Genomic DNA, 8,077 nt, shown 5'->3' with positions numbered 1-8,077 from the left:
AAGGAACCATCTTTGGATGATGAGATTACGGAAGAGATGGTGATGGAACCAGCTCCGGGGAAGAAGATTACGGTGGATGTGGAAAAGGAGCAGGATAATTTGGATTTTGCTAGTCGTATTTGTCGGCTAGAACAGAAAGTTAGTCAAGGGATGCAAATGCTCACGGAGTCGAAGCGAAGCGAGAGCGTGGTCGTCCAAAGGGTTTAGGGAAGGGCATGGGAAAGGAGACGGTGCAGGTAGTTCCGGAAGATAGCATAAAAAGTCGTCTCAGGAATGCGAGCGAAATGGGTTACCAACCGAGAGAATTTTTTATTGATCTTAGCAATAAGTCTAGTATGCGTGTTGTCGCAGCCCGATTCCCGACACTAGTGATAGTGGGGTACGAGTTAAAAGAATAAAAGATAAGAAGAATAGGTCGAACATCAAGCGAAAGCTCGCATCAAAAGGTGTTAAGGAAATCATCATAAATGAACCCAAGGGTAAATTCGTCAATGTCGTTATAACTTTTTAATTATCAGGAATTTCACAAACAAAAACAAAACGGGTATCGCTCATTTTTCGTAAGGAATCATAATATGCAGAGTATCGCAGCAAAAGGCGAACCGATTATATGTATGAAGACATATAACCGTGAGTACATTGCTTAAATTCAAAAGAAAATCAAAGTATATCAATCATCAAGACTTTATCGTCAAAATAGAAATACGATAAAGTAAATACATCCTTCAACAATTCCCCACCAGCACCAGACCAATCTCGCTCCTCGCTTAGCCTGCACATTTAGAAATACATGCAGGGCGTGAGTACATAATACTCAGTGGGCAAACGCCGAAAATCAAGAAAGGTGCTCTTAGAGCTATATGTTTGGAACTTGCCACATCTCAGCAATACACAGGAATAAGTTTAATGTAAGTGAACCTGTGTAAGCAGTTTTAATAAACATCATAAAGAATAAACGAATGACAGCTGTCAAAGATCTCAACATGCATGCACCACATCTACAACTCATCATCATCAAAGGTACTGAGAAGTAGGCCTCCCTCTCAAGTACCGTGACCGGCCGACCCGAAGACGGCTCACAGTCACCTCTGTGCACAAAATCCCACTTGTAGCAGGACCGAATTCATCTCATCTCATCAGTAGAGGGTAACATACAAGCTCAACATCAAAAATTGGCAAGTCAAACAGTTCTCAAACATCATTTATCTCGAAACATTTGTTAAACTCATAACATCATCAAATCATTTTAGAAAGCTCGTATAATATTTGTATACTCAAAGTATTGCCCACCTGAAGTCCTTCGCTAATCCTGGAAAGAAATCAGGCAACTTACTTCTTCGTCTCGCTCGGGCCTTCATATGTCATCATCACATCGTCATCGTCATCGAAGGTTCATGTGATAAAACAAACCCTAGTCAGAAACTCAATCTCTAAATCCAAACTCATCTTAACTATAACTTCTTATTCAACGTCTATTTACCCATTAAAACTCAATCCCTAGGTATACTCGGCTTCTAAGGATTCACACGTCCTATTATCGACTTAACTCTCAACTCGGCTCAAACTCATAGCAATCAAGCACATAAACAAGTATAAACACTTAAGCATATGAAAAACACACATAGACAAGTCAAAAACAAACTTCACTCTTCACTGACTCAACTTTAAAACCTCACCATACTCTGTACAGAACTCCCCTGGAGTCGTAACTTATACCAAAAGAAACCGCTTTGAGTCTAGGTTCATTTAAAAAAAAAGTAGGATCAAAAACTCCAAGTATTATAGGAGATATGACAGTTTTACTACAGTCTACCATATTCAGCAGTTTTTAGCAACCGAAAAGTTTGATTTTTGAAAAATAGTAAACGTTGTCAAAAAGGTCTGAAATTTCGTGATTTCTTAGCTAAGACACTCAGGTCTCAACCATAAAAATTTGGATTCCAGAATGCTAAGGAAAGCTACTGGAAACGATGACTCTATTAGCTACTCACCGAACAATTCGGCAGAACGTAGCAGTTTTGGTTTTATATTTTATAAAAATAGCAAACGAAGTCCAAATGACTTGAAATTTTACCGGTGTGCTCAAGACTCTCAAATATACTTACCATAAAATGTTCATGGTGTTTGGGTATCAAAAACCCCTCGAAAACAGTATGTCAGTGGGTCGTGAAAAACGACTCCGAATCATACACACAAGCAAACATGCTCAACTCAACATTTATACAAAGCAAACTCATCAAAGCTCATTTTAAGCACTTATAGCACTTAAAACATTCAAATACAACAAAATACTCATAATACTCAATCTCGACTCTTTTCTTTCATCACAACTCAAATCTCATAGAAAACGTTTCAACGAACGTATCAAACAAATTCTCTTTTCATTCTCATGCTCAAAGTTACTCAAATACTCAAATATGATCTTTTACATCATATAACTCATTATTCACATATTTATTCTCTTTTTATCAAGTAAACTATTTTTTTTTTAATGAAAATCCATCATAAAACTCCTAACAACACATGGCAAAAGTTCACATAATAATCATAAATCAATTAGACCTCACTTTATCATTTATTGACTTCTCAAAATATGAGAACTCAAAACTCTCATAAACTAACTCAAGTCAAAATTTTACTTAGCCAATAAAAGACTTAATCAAACATATTCAAACACTAATATCATGCTCAATTGCATATATCTTAAGTCAAATCACTTAATAGATACATAGACAAGAAAGTCCTAATTTTTATTAAACTAAACTCTTTGAAAATTTACAAACACATATGAATCTTTAATCCACTCATAGAACTATCATTTTTAACCAATTAATCTCACATCAAAACCATCAATTCACAAATAAGGGCATATATACACATATCCCTAATTTTAGTAAACTAACTCACCTCAAAAACATCAATTGACATCATATACTCAAATTACTCCATCAATCATCATCTTATACATCTCATGGACTCATTTACATCATCAATTCATCATTTAACTCATTGACTCAAAAGTTCCCATTTTTGGGTAAACTAACTCCCATCGAAGTTTCACATTTCAAGGCACATATTTCACAACATACATCAATCACCACCAAACATCATATAAAACTCATTTTTCACCCCAAATCAAGAAAAGAAAAAGAAATTTTTTTTTGAAGGGGTGAAGACCCATTTTTTTCGAAAATTTGAAGTTTAAAAGAGGGGATGATTTCTTGCTCCAATCATCCAAAAATACTCACATATAACATCATACAAGTCTAATCTATGAATATAGAGATCACTTACCCAAGTTTACACCAAACATCAAACTTTCTCTCTCTAGTCTTGAAGCCAATCTTCAAGGATTCTCTTGAATTCAAGTAGCTAGAAAGTGTTTATGTGGGATTTTGTTGGTGATTTATGTGTTTGGCATAGTTTTGTGAAGCTTCGGAGGTCTCATCTATGGTTGACAATGGTGGAAAGTGAGAGATGAAGGGGAGAGAGAGAGAGCTCGAAAATGGGGTGGAGAAGAGAGAGGAAAACTTTTGCAAGATTGTATTTGATTTGGATGATCTTTAAAGAGATTTGAGATCTTAGGGAATATTTGCAATTAAAGCATGATCTCTCTCACTCTAATCTCTCTCTCACTCTAATCTCTACTCTCTCAATAATACACTCTCAATCTCTACACTTAGTAATTTGAGGCATATAACATATGGTAAAGAAATTAAAATAAAGTGTGAGAAGGGTGATTAAATAAAATCACAATAACTATGGAAATGTCACTCATTAATAATAATACCATAGTATAATTATTCATGTGACCAAAATAATAATTATAGCACTATTATTAGTGCACTCACTCGATTATAATATTCCTCTTCGTAGGAAAAATAATTTAAAAATATTATGCTAGGAAAAATTTCCATAAACCGGCATCATTTGATTTCTCGATAAAAATAAATCGCACTTTCTTTGGAAACTTAAACAAAAATCCAAGTGCTAAGGTCTCAAATAAAAATCATAGTAACTTGGTCATAATGACACACGTAACAGAAATCACATAATCAATCAGTCACGTAATTCACATAACATCACATCAAAGCAGTCGGCAAACACAAACAGACTAAACGTCTCTCTCTCTAACCGACTATTTTCATCGAGGTTCTCACTCTTTCTTTCTCGACTCTATTTCCAACTTATTATTCCTATTTTCTTAATAGGACAATCAAACTCTGATAACTCGGTATCCGGTAACTCTATTCCCGGTAGTTGGAAATAAAATAAAATCTCGGCTCAATTCAATCGGCATCTCTATCTCAACTCATTTCTCAAATCTCATCACTCTACTCTATCATTGGTTTGTCCACTCATATCTCTATTTAAAGACAAACTGTCTTATCTGCTCACAAAAAAAAGTAGTCTCGTATTTCGACATCTCAGTGCTCTCAATAGTGTTAAGACACTATCTCACAACATGAGGAAAAGTACGGGGTGTTACATCCTACCCCCCTTAAAAAAATTTCGTCCCGAAATTTGAGTTATTCACCTTCGGGTAAAAGCTTTGGGTACTTCTCTTTCATCTTCTCTTCAAGTTCCCATGTTAATTCTTCTTGACTGTGATGTCTCCATTGGATTTTTACCAAAGGAATCGACTTGTTCCCCAATTGTTGGATCTTCCGGACCAGCATAGCATCAGGTCTCTCTTCATAGCTCAAATCTGGTTCCAGGAATACTTCTTCTTGATGGATGACGTGGTTTGGATCAAACACGTACTTTCTCATTTGAGAAACATGGAAAACGTCATGGACGTTCGCGAAGCTCGGAGGCAACGCTAGTTTATAGGCTACATGGCCTACTTACTCTAATATATCATAAGGTTCTATATATCTCGGTTTGAGTTCTTCGTTAACTTGAAAATGATATACTCCCTGAGATGGGGAAAACTCACATAAACATCGTTTCTAACATCAAAAGAATCTATCAGTGATTACTCAACTGTTGGATTTCCTTCTCTCGATTTTGCTAATCGATGCCATAATTCATGGCTAAGTGGTCCCACTTCTATTGTGGAAGTCTCTAATAGGTATAATTTGTATAAGGTTGCCAAAATGGCGCCTTCACGTGTTAACACGTCAAACGTCTTTCTACGAAAGATGCCATCTCTCGCTTCTTATTCCCCTATCAAAGCGTCGTTTCAGTCTTGGCACATTTTTATACATCCTGGATGTGTGGTGTAAGGGGTGTCATGAGCCTCGCTCATAGTCTCATTCTTCAACTCTTCTTTATCAGGCACACACACACTTTCTCTTTAAACAAAATGGCATTATCTGCCGCCTCTTAATAATTCTCTATTCTCTTGGTTCGAATCTTTATTCGCACTCTTTCCATCTTCTCATCCTCTTTCTAAGTTGTGACTATTCTCGATCGTAAGTCAGGTGTAACGTTCAGTGCAGAAATTACTATTTCTGTCATTTGTGGTGGTATTACTACCTCCAATTCATCTTCTCGAATTCCTTGATTAGGTTCTCTTCTCGAGTAAGGAGAAATCCTAACTCTCCCTGATTCTCTCTGCTTAACGCGTTAGCTACAACGTTAGCCTTTCCAGGGTAATAATTTATTTCACAATCGTAATCCTTCAATAACTCTAACCATCTTCTTTGTCGCATGTTCGAAACTTTTTGCTCAAAGAAATATTTGAGACTTTTATGATCGGTGTATATCTCACACCGTGCTCCATAGAAATGGTGTCTCCAGATCTTCAAAGCATGCACTACGGCTGCTAATTCTAAATCATGCGTTAGATAACTCATCTCGTGTGGTCTCTGTTGTCGCGAAGCATGCGCTATAACTTTTCACTCTTGCATCAGTGCACATCCTGGACCATTCTTCGATGCATCAGTATAAACTGCATACTTTTGATCCGTTTTCGGAATAGCTAAGATGGGGCAATAGTAAGCCTCTTCTTCAGCTTTTGAAAACTTCGCTCGCATTCGTCCGTCTGACGAACTTGATTTCCTTTTTTAGCAGGTGCGTCAATGGCTTAGCGATTTTCAAAAAGCCGTATTTAAAACGTCGATAATACCCTGCTAATCCCAGAAAACTGCGAATCTCGTGCGGTGTGGTTGGCGATTTCCACTCCTGCACCGCTTGAATTTTCGCTGGGTCTACCTCAATTCCTCTCGCGGAAACGATATGGCCAAGAAAATTGATTTCTTTAAGCCAAAACTCGCATTTGCTAAACTTCGCATACAGCTTTTCCACTCGTAATCTTTCCAACACGATCCTCAAATGCTCTTCGTGTTCTCGTTTACTCTTCGAGTAAATCAAGATATCGTCTATGAAGACTAACACGAACTTATCTAAGTATTCATGAAAAACGCGATTCATGAGATCCATGAATACTGCCGGAGCATTCGTCAAACCGAAAGGCATTTCCTCCAAACATCTTTGAGTTTATAGTAATGCTATATTGCATACGCGATGCCGTCTTCGGAAATATCTTCTGATCGTATCTTCAGCTGATAGTATCCCGTTCTCAAGTCAATCTTGGAAAAAGTGCTCGCTCCTTGTAGTAGATCGAACAGATCATCGATTCGAGGTAACGGATACTTATTCTTTAATGTCGCTTTGTTCAACTCTCGATAGTCGATACACAACCTCAAGCTTCCATCCTTCTTCTTAATAAAAAGAACTAGTGCTCCCCACGGGGAAACACTGGGTCGAATGAAACCCATATCTAGAAGTTCTTGTAGTTGCAGTTTTAACTCTCGCAACTCTGTAGGGGGCCATTCTATACGGCGCTTTCGACGTCGGTACGGCGCTAGGCTCTAAATCGTTCGTAAACTCAAGCTTTCGGCCTGGGGTAATTCCGGTAAAGTCTCGGGAAAAACGTCTTTATACTCTCGTACAACTAACACGCCATCAACGTTTGCCTTGGATTCATCTCTCTGGTTCAGATATATAACGTACGTGGTTGTATCTTTTCTCCGCAAGAGCTTTCTTTCTTGCAGTGCCGAGATGATTGGCGTCTTCTTCCATTTTCTCTCAATACCAATGATGGAAGTAGGTTCTTAGCCAGGTGGCTGAAAAGATATCCGTCTCTCCTTGCATTGTATCTTCGCATGGTTTTCCCTCTAACCAGTCCATTTCCCAAATTAATCCAAGTGCCACATAGGCATCAATCTCAGGTTTCTAGCCTCAAGCTTAGTCGATTTTAACTCGAATTCTAAGTTAGGGCATACAGATGAAATCGTAGTAATTCTGCCTACAAGTGTGGCTACTCTTTAGAGATTGTGGAGCAAGCTCTACGTTCAGTGTCAAACAAAAATACAATGGGCACATCTTTCAACTCGCCTATATCTGACAAATTTCCTCTATTCTTGTCTGGTGCTTTCTACTCAAGCGCGAACAGTCTCTGATGATGCGGTTGATTCGCCTGCGGGGCTGGTGGTTGCCTTCTTGACTGATGTGGTCGGTAGGCTGGCTGTTGTCGCTGTGGTGGAGGTAGCGGTAGAGTTCTCTCCATTGCTTTGAGTTGTGGCCGAAACTGACTCGGTCGTCATCCGCTTCCACTTTGCTGACGATTCAGACACTGGTTCGAGTAGTGTCCGACCCCTTTCGCAGGTGTAACAGCTATTTTGCCTCATCTTGCATTCTCTCAGACGTAATTTATTGCTCTTCGACAAAGCGACATCCCTCGCGGTCCTTGAAGGTTTACTGCTTCTGGAGCAGTTGGGCCAACATAAGGCCGTTTGTCTCAGTTCTGATATTGTGGTGGCGCATTCTGACTCTGCCACGACTTTTTGGGATCTTGACTTCGGTCGTCCCATTTTCTCTTTTCTTCTTGCCCGCATCCAGCAAAAGTTGTTTGCACATTGGAATGCTCCAACTCGTTTGGGGTGCTGAAGTTCAAATCACGTTCTCTGGCTGCTTTTCCAGTTCTATATCAAATGCTCTATTTAATACTTCAGTACACATAACCGCACTCTGACTCGTTAAATCGTCTCGTACCTCTTATCTCAAATCTGATCGAAACAATTCTGACATCTTCTCGTTCATTTCTTCTCGATATGTGGCATACCGAACC

At 38.6% G+C, this 8,077-nt stretch overlaps 1 long non-coding RNA gene across 1 annotated transcript; it reads right to left on the bottom strand.

Moving 5' to 3' along the window:
* Positions 1-482: 482 nt before the first annotated feature.
* Positions 483-3,495, bottom strand: LOC131011346 (uncharacterized). Its single transcript, XR_009096869.1, has 3 exons — positions 3,295-3,495; positions 1,291-1,352; positions 483-772 (listed from the first exon to the last, which is right to left on the bottom strand). It is a non-coding gene; the product is annotated as an uncharacterized LOC131011346 (long non-coding RNA).
* Positions 3,496-8,077: the final 4,582 nt, after the last annotated feature.

Source organism: Salvia miltiorrhiza, chromosome 2 (genome assembly GCF_028751815.1).
Source record: "Salvia miltiorrhiza cultivar Shanhuang (shh) chromosome 2, IMPLAD_Smil_shh, whole genome shotgun sequence".
In the NCBI taxonomy this organism is placed as follows: Eukaryota; Viridiplantae; Streptophyta; class Magnoliopsida; order Lamiales; family Lamiaceae; genus Salvia; species Salvia miltiorrhiza.
The sequence above is the reverse complement of the archived record's forward strand: the minus strand, read 5'-3'. Positions and strand labels throughout refer to the sequence as shown.